Here is a 21093-nt window from a genome sequence, read left to right on the forward strand (position 1 = left end):
GCTGCACTCTTCCAATTAGAATTAGACTGAAAATGTATTTCAACATTTTAGCATTTTTTTAATCTGAAGAATATAATATTCTTCTTTTGGTAATAATGGTAAATACAGAAATGATTAGGGTAAGGCAAGCAAAGTGTGTGAGGTTACACAGAACATTGGTATCACCTGGATCTTGTTAGAAATGCAAGTTCTCAGGCCCACACCAAATGTACTGAAGTAGAAACTCTGGGGTTGAGGGCTCAGTCATCCATGTATCAATAACTCTCTGGCTGAGTTTGAGAACACTTGATTTAGAACATAAAGAAGCTTTGCAGGCGATTCTTACATACATGGATCATTGAGAATCATTCGTACAGTTACCTATTAAATTTTTCCAAGACAGTAGTGTCAGATTTAGAAAATATTTGTAAGCCTAAATACATTTGACTATTGTCAAGGTACATGTACCAGATACAAGGTGCTGGGTTCAATGCCATCAAAATTTGAATTATTAAGGCTGTAATATTAGAATCGGGGTGGGGAGGGACTTCTCACTCAATTCTGAAGCTAACCATAACAGTGACTGTCATTGCCCAGCACAGAACTCTGCAGAACAACCACTGCAGTGCAGACTGCCCTATTTCCAGCTGCCTGCTTTCTCGGGTGCAGAGGCAGAGGGCTAGAAGTGCCGCCCAGTAGTTAGCATATGTGTACCCAGCTCCTTAACCCTTGGGTAGAGTAACTCTAGGGTGCGTGTTCCAAACACTCCTCCGGAGCTCCTTAGCAGGGTTGAGCACCAGTTGCCCACAGTTGTAACTTGCTTGATAAAAAAACAAACAAAAAAAACACAAAAAAAACCCCACGTTTTATTGGCTGCCTTAGGCTTTCCTGCCTCACTTTCCTATCCCCTACTAGTTTCCTGGGATCATTTCTCAGGTCATCATTTGTATTGTCTTTTATTGTTTTAATTTAATTTTAATTCCAGTATAGTTAAAATACGGCATTATATTAGTTTCAGGTGTACCAGATCTTGAGACAAGGAGTAGAGTATAAGGAGTGTTTCTGGGAAGTGAGAAATAGATCCTATTTGGGATCACTTCTCAGAAACACTCCTTGTATTCCAATCCTTGTCTCAGGGTTTGCTTCTGGGGGAACCCAAACTAAGACATCAACTTAATTTGAGTTTATTAGCTGGTATATTTTTTTAGGTATATGTGAATTGCAGGGGTTTTCAGATTGATGTGCTCTCATGTCTGATGCATATTGATATTATTTGACTTGCTGATAAACTACATGAGCTGAAGATCTATCATAAATTATCTAGTGCCTATATTTGAAATGAAAAATATACATTCCTTTCTAAATCTACATAGATCTAATTGGCCTTAAAGCAGACTAAATTCAAGCAGCAATCCAAGTAAATCTGAATGTGGCTATCCTTTGGGCCCCACTGTATAAACCTTAATCTCAGTGGTCACATAGAACATAACAGGAGTCCAAACTGCCCTGAAATTATTTCCATAAGAAGAGAAATTGTTGCACAGGAGAAAAGAAAGGCTGTGGCTGAAATGTGCCCAGCATAGTGATGATGCCCATTCATCCAGGAGCATATGGAATAGAGGGATAAACTCGAATGCCAATTGGTTCTGCTGTTTTTGTTACACAACATTTCAAGTGAAAGAAAGGCTGTCAAGAAAAATTATGCTGAACATGGAGATGAATAAATAATGTATGATATAGTGAGCATATTCTAAAAACAGTTTATCCCATCAAAAGAAGAACCAATGTATTCCACAGGAGGAAATATGTTGCTGCACTGGATTTAATAGTGAAAATATAACAGTATCTTTAAGAAAATTGCTTTTGCATAATAATTGAATCATAATATCAGAGATACAATTAATGCATATTTAAAAGAAAAGGCTTTTGCTTTAAAATACATATTTAATATCTGTCAAAATGCATATTTTCAATGTTTTTCAAATGAAGCAAAAGTTAATTGGCATTTTCCCTCTTTAGCCTACCTTTTAATCAAATGCTCTGTCTCAAAGAAGATGGCCCATCTCAACAATTAATGACTTTTCCATCATTTACATCTCAAACAAACATATTATGTGCATGATTCTTGACTAACAGTTCCTGTGCCTTGATCAAATGTCATTAATACAAATACACAAATTAAACTTGTTTGCTTTATACAAGCATGTTTGCATTTCATACTTGTGGGCCAAACGCAATCAATATTTTCAAGTAGAAATGTCACTGATCAAGACATGAAATCTGATTTAAAATATAATCTTTTGGATTAAAATACAGTCAGAAAGAGAATTGGTGATCTTTGCACTTTACTCGTCCACAAATTTTTGTTCACCTTCTTTTCCTCCTTCCCTAAAACATTTATTTTTATGTCTAATAGTTATTTAATAAGTCAGTAGCCAACTTCCTTAGAAACTATATACCAGAATACAATTGCAAACCTGTCTGTCAAGTCAAACATGGACACCATGATGGTATGGACTTTTCTAGGAAGGTTGTGTCTACTATGAGGTCAAAACAATGTATTGAAAGTCAAGCAACTCGCTGGGATTATTTAGTTTCTAATTGAACTTGGAAACTAATTAATGACTATCCTATCAGTATATGGAATCTTCCTGTGAGTTCTCTTAAAACATAAGGAAAATCATGTTCTAGAAGCAAATGTGAGCACACTGATGCTATGCCAATTTCTTGAAGAGAATAAGCCTTAAGATGCTTTTCCTGATTCACCCAGCTTGGGTCGCTGAGGACATATGTGGATTACTTCAACTAATTATTGAATTGATGAATGAATACTTATTGAGCACCTACTAATATACATGATTGGCTCTGAGGGAGTTGCTTGGGGGATTCTGAATAGTATCTAAGTTGTTTCTCATGGGTTAGAAACTTAAAACATAATTGGTGAGCCAAGGTAAAATTCTATAATAACATGAACTAGTCATGCAAGTGAACTGCGAAATCAGTGAATGTTATTGATTCGGGAATTGTGAATCACTGTGTGGAGACTTGACTCTGAGTTATTCCATGAAACCCAAGTCTACAGTTACCAGACATGAAAAGAAACTAATAGCCAGTGCTTTAAGCACAAAGGTTTTCTTCCTCTAGGCCCTTAGCAACTATTCTGTAATGACTAGGACTATGAATATTTATTGAACATTTATTATATGCTGGGTACTAGGTTAAGTGACTGGCATGGATTCTCCCTATGGATTGCCTCACATTATTCTAGGCAGTAAATACTATTATTATTTAATGGCTAAGTGACACAGCTAGTCACACAGCTGGTAAATAATGAAGTCAGAATTGAAACTCAGTTATTCTTACACGACAGTCTCCAATTATGTATAACAACCTCCTCTTTGACCAAGCATTAATGAGAAGCTTACATATTTGTATTCCCTCAATGACTTGCTAAAATAGAAAGTTAGTGGGAGATTTTTGTAGAATAAAAGGGGACCAAGGGCAAAATAGATATATATTATCATGGTAAGTAGACTGGAGAACAAGATATTATGTTGGTTTTTTTTTTTCTTTCCTCTCCTATTCCCATTGTATTATCCAGGTCTTATCACATTTAAGTAGATATTTACTCACTTGAATAATCCATAACATGTGAATGAAAATATTTCACTTGGTCTAAGAGATTTCAACTTGAGTCTATACTGGAAAAAAATTTTCAACAAGAAATACCTAACACTCAGAATTAGGAAGGAATTTTGAAAATGTCCAGCGAGATTAAAACAAGCAAGCAAACAAGGTTCTTGAATTAACAGAAGAATGAGGTAAAACATTCAAAATGTTTTCAAAAGATAGCCAGCCGGATGTGTGGGATAAAATCACTTTATGAAGTTTTGATACTCAGAGTATAGTCCTAGGACCAGCAGCATTGTCTCATGTTCACCACAGACCCACTGAATCAGAATTTGCATTTTTAACAAGGTCTCCAGGTAATTCATACACATATTAGAGTTTAAGAAATGTGGGTTTAAACATATTTGTTATGCTTTTCATAATGTGGATATAAATATGAACAAGTATGTAGGCTGTGCTATTTTAAAGTATTTTTCTATTTTTCAGCAGATGATATTTATTAAAAAGTTCCAGATCTGGTGCTTCTTTTACTGAGACAATCAAGGATGAGCTCACTATTCCTGAGTGCTGGCCTTAGAAGTACATGAGCCAGTTAGGAATAGAGAGGGGTATATTATCAGATACAGGTCGTGTTATGGGGTTACGGTGATCAAGAGATTGGGGCACACACAAGGCTAGACAAGTTCACCAATGGAATAGACTATGTAGCCCAGAAATTGACCCATGCATGTATGAAACTGATTTATGAACATAGTGGCATGGCAGACCAATGGGAAAAACAAAAGAAATTATTTAACAGATAAGGTTTTAAAAGATGGTCAACTATTTAAATAAATATAAAATTAGATCCTCACCCCACACCATGCACAAAGAAAAAATCCTGATAGATTAAAGATTTACAGGGCAAAACTAAAACTTTAAAATTTTTAGAAGAAGTATAAATAAATATATTTCAGACCTTGGGGTATTTAAGAATTGCTCAAACAAGCCTTAATAGTTAACATTAAACATTAAAGCCAAAATTAAATAATTAAAACTAAAATATTAAAATTAAGAAATTTGTTAATCCAATGACACCTTCGATAAAGTGAGAAACAAGTTGTGAACTGGCAAAGATGTTCACAACACGCACACCTGACAAAATCATAGTATTGAGACTATGTTAAAAATTGCTATCAAGCAATAAGAAAAATAACCCAGCTTAAAAAACAAGCAAAAGATACAAGTAAGTATTTACTTAAGAAACATATATGGCCCAAACCTACACAACAACAAACAAACAAAAAAACGCAAAAGGATGATCATTCTCTTCATCACAGAAAGGCAAATAAAGACCACAATGTGATACTATCTTACGCTTATCTTAATGGAAAATATTAACATGACTGACTTGAATATCAACTGTTGGCAAGTGTCTGGATCAATAGTGCCTCTCATATACTACTGAGGGAAATGTAAAGCAGTACAGTTACTTAGGAAGATAATGTAGTATGATTTTGTAAAACTGAAAACTCATATTCCCTAAGACACAGCAATTCCATGCTTTGGTATACAGCCAAGAAAAACTCTTGAATGGAGTTTGTGTACAAGGGGATATGTGCAGGAATGTTCATAGCAGATCTTATAACATTGACAACCTAAAAATCTCTAAAAATGCCCATCAATAGGAGAGTGGATACACAAACTGTAATACATTCATGGAATAGCGTTAGAAGTCAAAACAACCTAGAGCCACATCCAACAATATAGATAAATCATATAGAGATATAAGTTATTAAAAATTTTTCTTAGTATATACATGGAGAAAAGTGCATAAACCATGTGTATTAGATTGATTTTTTAAAACACTGCTTTTCCTCACTCCTCACTTGTGCCTTTTTTATGTGTGCATATAATATGGCAAAAGTGATACTGTTGCATTCCTCAAAGTGCCTTCTGGGTTCCCGTCCACTCTTGCTTTTTGAGACCAATTACTAACATGTGAACGAGCCTAGGCTTGGCTACTTGTAGATGAGAGACCATATGGGGAGATCTGATTGTTCTAGCTGAGGCCATTTTAGACCAGCCTAAAGCCAGCTGACCCTCAAACTTGAAAGAGGGTCCAGTGAAGATCAGCAGAGTTGCGTACCTGACTCTTAACTAAAACATGAGTGAGTCCAATCAAGAACAGAACAATGCCCCAGCTCACCAACGTGTGACTAATATTGAATATTTATTGTTTTAAGTCGCTGAGTTTTGTGGATGGTATCAACAGTAACTGATATAATAAATGTATGGATTTGTGGGGTTTTTTTCTTCACAAAGTGAACACATCCATTTAACCAGCATCCAGATCAGGAAAGAGAACAACACTCCAGAAGTTCCCCTCTTACCATCTTCCAATCACTAGCCACCCTGTCCCCCACTCCAGGTAGCTATCTTTTTTTTTTTTTCTTTTTTCTTCTGGACGGGAGAGGGGACTGGGGTAGCTATCTTTTTAACTCCATATAAATGCAAGAAATTGTGTGTATTTTTTTGTGTGTGGCTCCTTTCATGCAATATTTTGTTTGTTAAAACCATTCATTGTGGAATGTCCATTTTCATTGCTGTACAGAATTAAATTGTATGAATATATTACATTGCATTTACTGATGTAACACTTGATGGACATTTGCCCAGTTCCAATTTGGGGCTATTATTAACACTGCAGCTATGAACACTCTAGTGCATATCTGTTGTTGAATATATGTGTACATTTCTGTTGGGTTTATCAATATATTTTTAAGTGAAAAACGTAAATGTCAAAAGATTAAATACAGTATAGGGGTGGCCTAGGTGGCTCAGTTGGTTGAGTGTCTGACTCTTGATTTTGGCTCAGGTCACAACTCCAGGGTCATGGGATTGAGCCCTGTGTCAGGCTCCATACCAAGGGTGGAGCCTGCTTGAGATTCTTTCTTTCTCTCTCCTGCCCCTTTCCCCCACTAGTGCTCTCTCTCTCAAATAAAAAAATTAAAAATAAATAAACCTAAAAAAATTACATACAGTACGATACTACATTATACTATATACTATTATACTATTACATATATTATAGTTCAGTATGATACTTTTAACTTCATATGATGCTATTTTATGAAGTTGAAAACAACTAAAACCAAAAAATAATGTGTCAAAGGAATACACATGCATATAATGTAGATATATATGTATATATGTATAATGTACATGTTTGCTTAAAAAAATTATACATACAATATTCAGATTTATTTTGGAGGATAAGAAGGTGGGGAGAGAGAGGCAGGGGTACCAGACCAGGAAGAAACCAGTGTTCTAGTTTTTGTGTTGTGTAATTATATCATTGATATCTATTATATTACAAATAGACCAGTATAGTCTTACATGGACCTATGAGAAGGGTGTATCATTAACTAAGGATTACTATTTATCTAATTCTGTATGCCTGATGTCTATTTAAACCTATGCAGGGCTACCAAAACAAAGTAGATGGTTAACACTGAGGGGTCCTGAAAAGTCACCAATCCATGTGGCAATTTTATATTTGAAAAGACTGAAGACCTTAACGTTTAAGTGACTTGGTCAAAGTCATTGAGATATTTTCATGACATGAATACAGTGTGAAAAAGTACATTTTAAAGGTAGTTTATTTTTTTCTCCATGCTTTATGCTTGGCGTGAATTCTGTTTCCTTACAAATGCCTAGTTCTGATGCTGAAAACATTGCCATCATAGTCTCGCATCATAGGTTTCTCACTTGCTTCTTAAAATAAGATGTTCTTCCTTTCTCTCACTTGAAAAGTATTCTTTCTTTGGTTATGTTCTGAATTTTCCAATTAAACTGGCTAGAATGCAGAAGGAGGAAATTAGAAAGGTGGGGTGTTTTGTTTTGTTTTGCCAGTAATGTCATTAATTACAGAACATTTCTTGCATTTCGTAGAAGTTGGAGGGAATCCTGGGTCAGGAAGAGCTGATGATTTGGAATAAGTTCTGTTGCAGCTGGGTGAACTTGGCCTTTATAGACTTCCCTCCAAGTTAAAGAGGGAATTTTGTTTGTGAAAACCATCCATTGTGGAATGTCCATTTTCATTGCTGTACAGTATTAAACTGTATGAATATATTATATTGCATTTACTGATGTAACACTTGATGGTCATTTGCCCATTTCCAATTTGGGGCTATTATTAACACTGCAGCTATGAACACTCTAGTACATATCTGTTGGTGAATATATGTGTACAAATCCTCCTCAAGAGGGGGATTTGGCCACAGAATTACAATGGAAATAGTAGCATCATTTTCCCATTTCTTATTGCTTACCTAAGAACACAACTTGAAATATGTCCTGGCCTTCATCTCGTATGAGATAATCCTCTAGAATTGGTTGGGGTGGGGACGAAGGACCTGAACCCTCCCTTTGCTCCCCATTTCTGAAATGTCTGAATCTTGCTCTGTTCCAGTCACATGCTCAAGAATGTCAGTAGGGAAAGATTTCCAGATCAATTCTACATTTTGGTCACATCCCCTTATTAATCAGATGTTTTTGCTACTTTCACAACAAAAAAGAAATTCAAAATTCACTGTGCACACATCACTTAAAATTTCCCCTTTCTCTGTTATGTTATTTAAACTTTTCCTACATATCAATTAGTTTGAAATAATAAGTCTTTAGGCTATCCATTAATTGCTGCACTGTAGACATGATCTGTATTTAAAATTATGCAAGGAAAATTAAGCTGCAGCAGGAAGGAGCCTTGGCTAACACCGAAGGCTTCTTAGCCCTTCAGAGAAGCAAAAGGAGATAATGGGGACAGGGAATACACAGGAGGCTCCTCTCTGCATTTGTCATTCGCCAGCGTGGGATGTGAAAACAGACTGCTCCAGCTGTAGACTCTTCTTCCTCGCTTTTCAGTTTTCATTTTGAATTCTTACTGTATTTGGTCATGCCCAGGCAGAAGAAAATGGTTGTCAGCCAAATGTCCTTTTCTAGTAGAAATTTATTATAAATAGTCCGAAGGCAACTGGCTTCATAATGAATTTCTCTACCCTGCTCCCCCCACCCCCGCACTACTCCCTCCCCCCCGCGCAAAAACAACACATCTCAGTCTGTAATGTTGGGTAAGTTTGTGGGAGGTGAAAGGGGATGGATAGGGGGAGAGGAGGAGAGACAGGAGAGGTGTTAGAGCTGGCAGCCTTACCCATGGGTGCCTTGACTTTAGTCAACACTGTGGTTTCATTGGAAGAAATATGACTAGTAAGAAGATGATGTGGCAGGGCTCCCTGTTGTTTGCCCAAAACCCCGTGGGGTTTGAGAGTTCATAAGCTTCCCTCCCTCCCTAATCAAGGCTCTGGGCCATGCTGAAAACATCCTCTAAGATATGTTTGACCCAGTCCCACCCCACTGGTGGTTTCAACAAGTTAGGATCCTAGAACTGGTTTTTAAGAACTGGAAGGAGAAAGGAAAGATGGAAAGAAAGTCAGAAAGTGACTCATGGGCGACATTTTTCATACCCTCCTTACCCAGAACACTTTAAGACCATGGGTGTTTATTTTGCCTATGTGCACTCTTCCCCTTTTCTCCCTGGCTTCTTGTTTTTACCCAACCATGATTAATCATTTTGACTGCAAGTCTGGCAAAGCCAAGCATTGTGGAGTCATTCTTGCCCTCTAGTGGTGAAATGGTACATTCAAGTACTAGAAATACAAGTACAAGTAAACATTTAGAGCTTGGGGGAAGCCTTTTCTTTGTAGAATAATGCTTTGACCAGAGCCCACTCAATCATATAAAATGTCTCAGCAGAGGAGATCGTTGAAGGGGCAGAAAGCATCCCTTCTGTGTGTCATCATTTAGGAAATTCATACAGAAGAGAATGTTTCTTGGGAAATGCATTCTTTTCTTTGCTTGAATTGAATTTATATTTCACAGGAAGTTGTTTTTAAGTCTTTACCTTTTTCTCTGCAGTACAAGTATTCATAATATCACTACTCATAATAGTCAAAAGCTGGAGACAATCCAAGTGTGTATCAACAGTAGAATGGATAAATTGTAATGTATTCAAATGCTATATAACAATGAAAAAAACCCAACTATGGCTACATATAACAACAAAAAATGAAGCCAGATGCAGAAGACTACAGACTGTATGATTCTGTTAAATATAGTTTTGAAACTTCTAGAAAAACTAATCTCAGTATTGACTAATATTAATATCTCTAATATTAAAGTTAGAATGGTGGTTACTTCAAGATGGAAGTGGTATTGATTGGACTGGAGCATAAAGGGAAGCTTCTGTGATGCTGATAACCTTCTGTATCTTGATCTAAGAGGTAATTTCATAACCTTTTATTAAAAAAAATAAAAAAAATTTAATTTGAGAGAGAGAGAGAGAGAGCACAAACAGGGAGGGGCAGAGGGAGAGAGAATCCCAAGCAGGCTCCACACTCAGTGAGGATCCTGACACAGGACTTGATCCCACAACCCTGGGATCATGACCTGAGCCGAAATCAAGAGCTGGACCCTCAACCAACCTTTTAAACAATTTGTCAAGCCATGCACTTAATGACTTGGGCATTTAATTTTTTTCTCACGGGCTTTCACCTATGGACTAATTACTCCTACTCTACTTTACTCCTTATCATTCCTTTGATAAATGCTTTTTTTTTTTTCTTGGATAAGCCACTTCTCAGAAACTTCAACATGTAAATGAGTTTTTGTGTTGTGTTTAAACTCATGCAGTTGTTAGAAGTTGTTATTAAGGACACTTCCACTCAGCAGCTGGGTGATGCTCACTTTACCTCCCAGGCCCTTGTCTCCCCGTTGTTCATAAGGACTGTGGCAATATAAAGACCCTGTAACTTCTGCCCACCACCCAGGAGCAGTGAGAAAATCAGAGCCCACCTCCAGGACACTGGGGATGACCAGGGACATGATCATGCTGTTATGCTAAGCTACCATTACCTACAGTATCTAGCACTGGGGAGATAGAAAGGGCAAGTGAACAACATTATAAGAAAACAATAAACATTAAAAGTGATGAAAGAGCAGTGGAAATCAGATAGAGAAAACAAAGCTTTTGGGGGTTTGTGGTGACTTCTAGCACGTTCTAATCTTAGGCTGTAGAAATCACCCTGTCCACACGTAACCACACTTAACCAGAAAAGGTAAATGTCTCTTTCCTCATAGTTTGCTCTTTGTCTAAGACTGATCCTTGGCTGATATGATTTCTGAAGGCAATGGAACAGTAAGAGTGGGTTTCTTGGCCCCCCAGGCCCATCCTGAGAACACGGAGAACATCAGGATATGGCTGCCTGGGGTCCTGCACATTGAGGATTACCTCCACTTCTTGGGACAGGCCTCAACATCAGTTCCAGAGCAAGGGGAATAAGGTAGTTAAACAGAGTGGGCAGAGAGGCTGTTCTCACTTCCAGGGGAAGAGCCCAAGGCTGGCAATCGACTCTTGCCTGGTTAGAGGGGGTTGGATTTCCTCGGCTCAGTCCTGGAAGATGGTTTCATTGTTCATGAGGAAAAACACTTTGCAATGGGGCGATTTTCTCAAGTTCTTCAATTAGAGGTTAGAAAAACAATCAACCAGTCTTTTGAGAGATGTAACGAGAAGATATTCACTAATGTTGGTAGCTACAGCTTAGAAGCGACACTTAGTAATCCAGATGTGGCTGAAACCTGAAAAATTAAGAGGTGGAAAAGAACTACAAAATGAAGAAAAAAAGGAAGTGGGGATAGAAGCACAGGGCTGATGGCAGCAGTGCAGTGACCATGGCAGACATCACTAATCAATCATGGCAGTCTTTCAGGATGAGCCTAGGTAGCCACGGAATCCTTATCAAGTTAAAGCCCCAGGCATCTACCACCACATGTTGGAACTGGCATGGATAAAGCAAACCATACATGCCATTAGGGTAAAGCACTTAGTGACTGCAGGTCAGGTGGGCACTCAGGGTTATTTTGCAATCTGGTATAAGTCCCCAAGCAATAACCATCTACTAGGCTGGTGTGACCTTTTGAGGCAAGGCTTATACAAGCAAATAATAGGTGTCATAAATTACAAGGGGCCTTGAACAACAGGAAGTTAGCAGTTATTAGTGCTAATGCCTATAGGAGGAAGAGAGGTGAATAAGCAACAGTGATGGTGCTGTGTGGCTATAAGGCAACAATGAGTGGTGGTGATTGTGGCTAAAGGGAGCACATATGCCCATTTAAAGGGGAGCTCACTCCCCAGGTCCAGAGATGTACTGCCAAGTGGGAACTTTTACCCAAAATGGCTAGGTCTTCCAGTATTTCAAAAGAAGCCTGGAAACATTTTAAAATAGGAAATTTCCTGATTTTTAAAAGTTGGAAACCAATTTAAACAGAAAATAAAAGAATAGCAAAGAAAAAAAAACCCACCATAACAATGTGTGAGTCAAATAAATTGTGTCCGCTGGTTATTTCAGCCCAGTTGCCAGTTTGTAACCTTAGGTTTATGGATTTTTGCTTGGAATAGAATTGCCAGAGACTGGGCTCCTGGAGCAGGCTGGGGAATTCTCATTCCTATTTCTTCAGATATTTAGGATGGGAATCATTGAGTGGCTGCCCTGGATAATTTAGCCTTTTGTCTTTTCCTGACCAAGTAAGGAGAGTCCAGTCTGGTTTCTCAGGAATATTGGCCCCTGGGAGCTCCTGCATATCCATGATTCATGAGCACTATTGATACAACTATAGCCCCTTAAATGCTGAGCACATTTCCTGGGTTTGTAAGCAGAAGTAGAAAATGTGCCCATGGGTATTTCTGAGTGGTTTGGTTTGCCCTGAGGCTACAGGGTCTGCTAAGGCTGTGACAAACATGAAATGCACAGTGCAACCTCCTTTGCACTCAAGAAAGGAAACTGCTGGGAATCACACAGCTCTCAACTTGAATCTGGGGTAGATTTAAAACATGTGTGTGTAAGTTTTATTTATTTTGAGAGGCAGAGAGAGGGAGAGAGACAGAAAGAGAGAGAGAGAGAGAGAGAGAGAGAGAGAGAGAGAGAGAGAGAATTCCAAGTGGGCTCCACACAGTCAGAGCAGAGCCTGATGTGGGGCTTGAACTCATGAACAGTGAGATCATGATCTGAGTCAAAGTCAGATGCTTAACTGACTGAGCCACCCAGGTGCCCCTAAAACACATGTGTTTTATAGAGACCATGTAGGCTAATGGGTTTGAGAATAGGAGTTCTAGGGCCAGGTGTCTTGCTTCATATTCACCTCTGGCCAGTAGAGAGTTGCATGAGCGTGGGCCCATGGCCAGTCTCTGTATCTCAGTTTCCTCACATAGCATCAAGATGATAGAGTCAGCCTCACAGACACTGCTTGCACACCCAGAAAGAACTCAATCAAATCAGCTCCTGTTATCTCAAAATCCTGAAGCCAGGGCTAGATTTACTTTCTGGGGGAAAACCCAGCTGGATGCAGTGCCTGCTTGAGTATCTGGCTTCTCTCTTATTTCTCAGACCACATATGACAATAGCATTCTAGCAGAAAAAAGCTCCTAGAAGCAGAGGGTGCAGCCAGCCTAAATCTCTCTAATTTTCTCAAAGCCTGCAGCCATTCTCTCCTGGGATAGACTGTTTGAAGACTCCAAGTGTGTTTGGCTTCCAACTCCCCCCAAACATGATCCATTTGCAAAAGCAGGACAAATTCCTAGCTTGACGTTCCAAGTGCAGTTTCCAGGATCTGACTGGTACTGAGAACTGTTAAGCAGAGGGAGAAAGGGGAAAACTTTTCTTCTTTTGTCTCCCCCAGTGAACCCTGTGCATCACCTGCTTCAGAATCTCCTGGGAGAGACTGTGAATGAGACTCTCCGGCCCACCCCTGACCTTCTAGAAAGCCACCCTTAGATCTGGGCAAAGGGCCCATTGGTTGGACCCTGATGGGCCCTTTCTAGCCTCCTTCACACACACATTCCTCACAGGGCAAGCTCATCTGGAGACACGACCTCTGGAATGTGGAGATACCCAGGTGGAGTGTCATAAGAAATGATTTGGTCTTTGTGTCTAATTCCTGGCACAAAGCTCCTAAAACCCTTGGAATTTCCTAAGTGATAGGAGTGTTTTTTTGTTATTCATAATGAGTCCCTTTCATCACATTTGAGCTTTTGTCAATGAGGTGACTTAAGGTAAGGCCCCTGGATAGCCTCAGGATGAGCTGATGGCCAGAAAGACCAAGTGATTAGAGCATTAGAACTTTCAGCCTCTAGTACCACCTTCTAGAGAAAGGGGGTGGCTGGAGACTGGGTTATAAAAACTCTTGAACAACAGCATTCAGAGAGTTTCTGGGTCTTAGAATGCATTTACATGCTGGGAGGTGGCACAACCCCAACTCCTGGGGACAGAAGCTCCTTTGCTCGGTACCTTCCAGACCTCACCCTGTATACCTCAATAAACATAAGTGCATCTGTTAGTATTGTGAGACATTCCTAAAGCAGGGGGTTGTGGGAACCCCTGATTTATAGCCAGTTAGTCAGAAGTATGGGTGGCCTAGCATATCAAGGGGGGTAGACTCATGGGACTGAAGCTATAGAGTGTGTGCTAACTCCTGGTAGCATCAGAATTGAATTGAATTGAATTGTAGGACATCCAGCTGGTTTCAGAAAATTGGTTGGTGTCAGAAAACACCCCACCAGCTTACCACAATTCCCTTATAACTGGCCCCAAGCCACCTTTACAGTCCCTCACAGTCTGCTTCCCATGGTCAGTCCTCCTGAGAGCAGACCTTGCAGTCATTTTGCACATACTTGAGTCTGAGGGGTTCCCTAAGGGTGGACGTTTATAGGAGAGGAAGGACAGACCTTGGATATATGGGCCTGGGTGTCCACACCTATGCACAGATGATCCTTTATGGCACAGGAAAGAACAGGGGTGGAGTGGGGGTGGGAAGAGAAAAAGGTTTTACTTTTTGTTTTTCTGGTCCTGCAAATATTAGGGGATGGATGGTCCTGACCTCCTAAATCAGAATTTCTGAAGATGGCAGCTAAGAATCTTGCCACAGTGGTTACTAAATTAATTTAAACAGAAGTTCTCTTTTGGTTGAGTGGCTGACTCTTGATTTCAGCTCAGGTCATGATCCCAGGGTCATGGGATCGAGCCCCAAGTTTGGCTCTGCACTGAGCATGGAGCCTGTTTAGGATGCCCTCCCTCTGCCCCTCTCCCCTGCTCACATGCTCTTTCTGTCTCTAAAACAACAACAACAACCGAAAACCAAAAATCAAACAAACAAAAAAAAAACCCATAAAAAACAGAAGCTCTCTTCTTGGCTGCATATTAGAACCATGTGAGAACTTATTGAATGCCCAAGCCTCACCTCAAACCAAAGACATGAAGATCTTTGGATAGGGGACCCAGGCAACAGTATGTCTCAAAGTTTCCCCAGTGATTCCAATATTTAAGGCAAGGTTGAGAGCCCTTGAGATTAGGATGGCAGAAAGAACAAGTGCCAGGGATGATGGACAAGGGGTCAGGGTGATAGAGGTGGGGCTTATGGCAGAAGGTAAATTATGGCCTTCTTAGGGTGACAGCCTCTACTCCTCTCCAGCTAACTGTTGCCATGCATGGAAGCAGGCCCGTTCTGGCCAGCACTTCCTGGATTTCAAGGGAAGCTTCACATGCTTATGTGAAATTTCACACTTCATAAATGTTAGCAGCTAATTCCACACTGTGTGCACCAACACTGCACAAGCCAGGTGTCATGATTTGGTATTTGGGCTGCTAGCTTGGACTTCTGAGTTAGAATCTTCCTACTCAATGTGGTCCATGGACCAGCAGCATCAGCATCATCTGGGAGCTTGTTATGAAGTCAGACTATGAATGTGGACTTCTTATAAAGTCCACCCAGATGTACTCACTTAGAACCTGCATTTTATTTTATTTTATATTTATTTATTTTGAGACAGAGAGAAAGGCAGAGAGAGAGGGAGAGAGAGAAAATCTCAAGTAGGCTCCATGCTATCAGCACAGAGCCTGATGTGGGACTTGAACCCACAAACCATGAGATCACGACTGGAGCTGAAATCAAAAGTCAGACACTCAGCCATCTGAACCACCCAGGAGCCCCAGAACCTGCATTTTAATAGGATCCCCAGATGGTCTGCATGCACACTAAAGTTTGAGAAGCACTGGTGAGTAGGTTACACCAGTATGGTGGTAGCCAAACCCAGACTGTAGATGCGATGCCTTTGTGTGCTCCCAGTTCTGCTGAGCTCATGATTATGGAGGTACATGCCCCCTGAAGTGTGCCTTCAGTAATCAAAGCCTCCCCCTGCAGTGAGACTTGGTGTCAAGTGTACTCGTTCTGTCCCCACTGTTAAAACCAATATTTGTGTCTTGTCAATCATTTTCTCCTACCTCTCTGAAAGGTGAAATAGGGGGGAAGCTCTTTTTTTTCCATCTTTTAAAAAATTAATACTTAATTGTCCCTCCCTCTCTACACTGTCTGTCCTTTAGAAAGACTCATTTTAATGTCACCTCCCCTGTGCTCCTTGTGTTCACAGATTTGCTTTCTCTCAATGCTCTGCCTTCCTTCAGTACTTTTATTATCCTGATTATGCTCTTATATCATTATGCTTCAACTTAATGATGAAAAGCAGGCTTTTAAAAAGCCTGGCATAATGGAAAGCGAATGGATGTGGATGAAAGTTTAGCAAATTATGGCTTCAAAGAACTTACCTGAGCAATGATTGCAATTAAGTTCATTAGAGATAAATCAATGTTACAGGGGGTTTTATCAATTGTAATAACCATTTTTGACTAATAAAGAAAACTTTTTGCCTTCTGGATTTTTTGTATTATTGCCTATTTTCTTTTCTTTTTTTATTTTAGAGACAGAGCATAAGTCAGGGAGAGGGGCAGAGGGAGAGGAAAGAGAATCCTAAATAGGCTCCATACTTAGTGTGCTGGAGCCCCATGCAAGGCTCAATCTCATGACCCCAGGATCATGACCTGAGCCAAAATCAAGAGTTGGTTGCTCAACGGAGTCACTCATGTGCCGCACCTATTTTCTATTTCACTGATTGCCATTCTTGTTTTTAGTACGTGCTTCCTTCTACTTTCTCTGGGTTTTAATGTGCTGTTTTTTTTCTACTTTTTTGAGATGGAAGCTTAGGGCACTGAGTACCACCCTGTCTTCTTTTCTAGTATATGCATGGAAAGCTAGGCATTGCTCTCCAAACATTGTATATATTTCATTTCATATGTGTGTGTATACACACACACACACACACACACACACACACACATATATATATATATATAATAGGCTTATTTTCGATAGAGTGTGTGTGCTCTATTGTGGGAGAAGCAGAGACAAAGGGAGGGAGAGAGAGAGAGAGAGAGAGAGAGAGAATCCCAAGCAACCTCTGCACTGACAGCACAGAGTCCATCGAGGGGCTCAATCTCACAAACACGTGATTGCAATCTGAGCTGAAATCAAGAGTTGGATCTTAACAAACTGAGCCACCCAGGCACCACATTTCATATGTTTTAATATGTTGTATTTTCATTACGGTTCAGTTCAAAATATATAGTTCTCATTTTAATTTTGATATCTTCTTTGACCCCTGGGTTATTTAAAAGCATGTTGATTATTTTCCAAATACTTGGGGATTTTCTACTTTCTTTCCATCATTGATTTCTAGCTTAATTCCACTATGGTGAAAGAATATACTCCACATGATTTTAATAATTTGAGGTTTTGAGACTGGCTTTATGACCTAGCACAGAGCCTATGTTGGTAAATTTTCAGTATGTGCTTAAAAGAATATGTATTATACTGTTGTTGGAGTTAATGTATTAAATGTATGGATTAGATTATGCTGGTTAACTGTGTTATTCAAATGCTCTGTATCCTTATTGATTTTTTTTCCTGCTTTTTGAGGGTAAGCTCCATCTATGATTGTGGATTTTTATAATTCTCCATGCAATCATCAACTAAAAGAAACCAAGTGTAGTTGTTTTAATTTCAGATGAAGTAGCTTAAGCCAGCCTTGTCCAATAGAAGTTTCTGGGATAATAGAAATGTTCTTTGTGCTATACCATAGAGTAGCCACTAACCATGTGGCTCATGAGCACTTGAAATGTGACTAGAGCAACTGAGGAACTAAATTTTTAAATCTGTTTATCTTTAATTTAAAATGAAAATTTAAAATTAAATAGACACACTAGGCTAGTGGCTACTGTATTGGATAGCATTACATTAAGGCAAGAAAAATTGAAGAGGGACATTTTGTATTGATAAAAAAATCAATTTAGTAGGGAAACATAACAATACTAAATAATGTATGCACCTAATAATTATATCTTCAAACTACATAAAGCAAAAATTAACAGATATAATATGCTTAGATCTATTCAAGGAGATAATGCTTACAACATGGGCACTTCAAGTATCTTTCCTGCCTCCCAAATACCAGAACTCTCTAAGCACCAAAAGAACTCATGATCTGTTTTCTCGAGAAGAAAAAAATGATCTAGTATTCTAAACCTGTACCCTCCAAGGAGGCATGTTTATGCTCAGAATATACTTAGAAAAATGATCCAATGGAATATGGGAAAAGAATACTAGGAAACTCCACCTGCAAGAAATTTAGCTTTACTCATACTTATTATAAAGTTTGATGCTGGTGTTTGCCAGATGGCTATGGGTGCCACACAGGGCTAAAGGCCTTCTGAGGAAAGAGGAGGGTCTCACATCTTTGAGCGCTGAACAGTGGAACCCTTGCTTATATGTTCAGTTTTGGCACCTTGCAATATGTTCAGTACCCATGTGGCCAGGTTAAGTGGATTTACGGGCTACTTTTCCTATTTGAACCAAACCAACCCTACAAAAAATGGAGATGGACCATACTACCAATTATACGTGCTAAACATACATACAATTATAAGTGCTAAACAATAAATAACTGGCAGAGTTGACTTTTCCCTTACTATTACATCATGAGATAACAATTAGATACCACAGGAGGATCAGTCTAAAAAATAATATTATTAAGAAAGCTCTTTGAAATATGAATTACTTCTCTTAGTCAACAACAAACCTTGCCTTAAGTGTAGAGCATGTTAACAAAAGTGTGAAGCCAGTATAATTAGCAGAGCACTTAAAAGTTAAGCATCTATTGGTGGATAGGAATGAATGAAAGGGGTGTAATGATGCAATAAACATAGCTGAGATGCATTCTTCCATTTCAATCTTCAAATCTATGTGAGGAATCTTTTCTTCCAGCAGGGACAGTTATTAAACCAAGCACTGAAAAAATACCTACACTTAGAGCCAATGCTTTAAATTTCTGAATCAAAGTGTTAAACTAAGACTGGAAATCATGAAGTCTGTTCAAACACATGTGCTCTCACTTTGAGAGCCAAAGAGGCATTTGAATATTAACAAAGAAAACACTATTTTCATCCTTTTTCATGATTATGTCATTATAATTTTAAAATATATTCTATATTCTATATACTTTTATTCGTAATGAATGTATATGTTAATGTAATATACAATGAGGGGCGCCTGGGTGGCTCGGTCGGTTAAGCGTCCGACTTCAACGCAGGTCACGATCTCGCGGTCCGTGAGTTCCTGCGTCGCGTCGGGCTCTGGGCTGACGGCTCAGAGCCTGGAGCCTGCTTCGGATTCTGTGTCTCCCTCTGTCTCTCTGCCCCTCCCCCGTTCATGCTCTGTCTCTCTCTGTCTCAAAAATAAATAAACGTTAAAAAAATAAAAATAAAATAAAAAAAAATAAAACATACAATGAATAAATAAGTGAATATGCCTAAGGTGGGGGTGAATGTTTGGTTTTTAGGCATATCAAAACTTGTCAAATCAAAAAGTTGGCCTGAAACTACTGGCCTAATATTAAAGTTTGTTCCAGCAGGAAAGTAGAAGTCACTGGGTTGCCAATGTCTAATTTTAATTTTCAAAAAATGAAATTTTCCAAAGCCAGGATGTCCTAACTTTGAAATAATGCCTTACAGAGGTTCTCTATATTCACAATATGGAAGTTCCTCAAACTTTTTGTCTAGATGATGCTATCAGGTCATGATTTAGCCACAGCTTGGTAAAATACAAAAGGGTGAAATACTGTCATTCTCCAAACTCCAATACTCACAGTTTCATTTTGGTGAATTGCGTGTGGTTTCTGATATTAAAAAAAAAATACTTCATGTGTGATTAACATCAATTAAAGAATATATATTCAGAATTTATGATTTCTTCCTTTTCAGATTTGGCCTGTTGTTTTTCTGTAATCATTTCACTGTCAAGTCCATGAATTGAACCTGTTGGGTACTAAATCCTCACACTTTCTTTAGTTCAATATGAAATAATAAAAAATACTTCAGTAGGAGATTTTGCATTTCCACAAAGCACTTTATATGATTCAAAACCACCCTTCTGAATCACTTGTAAGTCTAGACAAATAGTCAAAACCAGTAGTCATTAGCAAGAAATGATAATAAATAGCTCTGACCGTTTATTTGATCTAAAGTTCACGAAGAACACTAAAATTGATCCAAATATTAAAAATCTGCATTAAAAATAACATCATTCACTTTCTATGTAAGCATTTTTACTGATTACCTACCTATCCCTATGCATGAGTAAGCTGGCCCTTACCATTCTCTCCAGGCTTTAAGAATATTGTAAAGCATGGCATTTGCAGTGGTCACATTTCATTCTATTTTACACTGATGTCATCATTTCCTTGTTCTGTTCCAATTTTATTACAGTTTGCAACCGTGACCACGTAAGCCAAGATGCTTTCAAAACTACAGACATAGGCTATTAATTCTAACTTTGATAGCAATTGGACAAGGCTAATGCCTTATTTACATTTACTCCCTTCTTACTCCAAACCAGAGACCACATCAAATAACTAGCTCTTTGCACAAAGCTAAAGAATCAAATTAAAGCCCCTCCAAGCAAGTTCAACATCCCTAAGAAATGACTCCGAGAAGTTACCGCAAGTATGAATCACACATTCAAAGACATGAAACGAGAGTCAGTAGAGAATTTGAATTTGGAACTGCAGAGCCTGTTAGTTCCATGCACAGGAATAAAACCGTCAGAAATTGTGATCTGCATGGTTCAGAACTTATTTCCTTTATTAGCATCTAGCCTGGAATTCCGATTTTAATATCAATTAGCACAAGCATAAGAGCAGAGATTATAAATCAGGAGTTGCATGCACATGCGTACCATGCTTAGAGCCCCTGCCAGCAAAAGGATTTGTCTTATGGAAGGATAGAGCTAGAAAGGCAGTAAAAGCTCGAGATTCAACACAGAATGAAGAGAACTGCTGATTTCCATTAATGTGACTGTACTTATCTCCTTTTAACAAAGATCTATTTTAGAAGGAAAAAGGCAAACACATTAGCCTCATGATTCCCACAAGGGGAAAAAGAATTTGTCTGTATTATAACAGTTATGATAAGGGGTTCTGTTCTTTAAAATAAAGCTACAGCTAAAGGTAAT

General features: G+C 38.7%; 1 protein-coding gene across 2 annotated transcripts in view; it reads right to left on the bottom strand.

Moving 5' to 3' along the window:
• Positions 1 to 21093, bottom strand: part of PLCB1 (phospholipase C beta 1) — a 706541-nt gene that overhangs the window by 24883 nt on the left and 660565 nt on the right. The gene's annotated exons all lie outside the window — the stretch shown is intronic.

The sequence above is a fragment of the Neofelis nebulosa genome, chromosome 9, assembly GCF_028018385.1.
Source record: "Neofelis nebulosa isolate mNeoNeb1 chromosome 9, mNeoNeb1.pri, whole genome shotgun sequence".
NCBI lineage: Eukaryota > Metazoa > Chordata > Mammalia > Carnivora > Felidae > Neofelis > Neofelis nebulosa.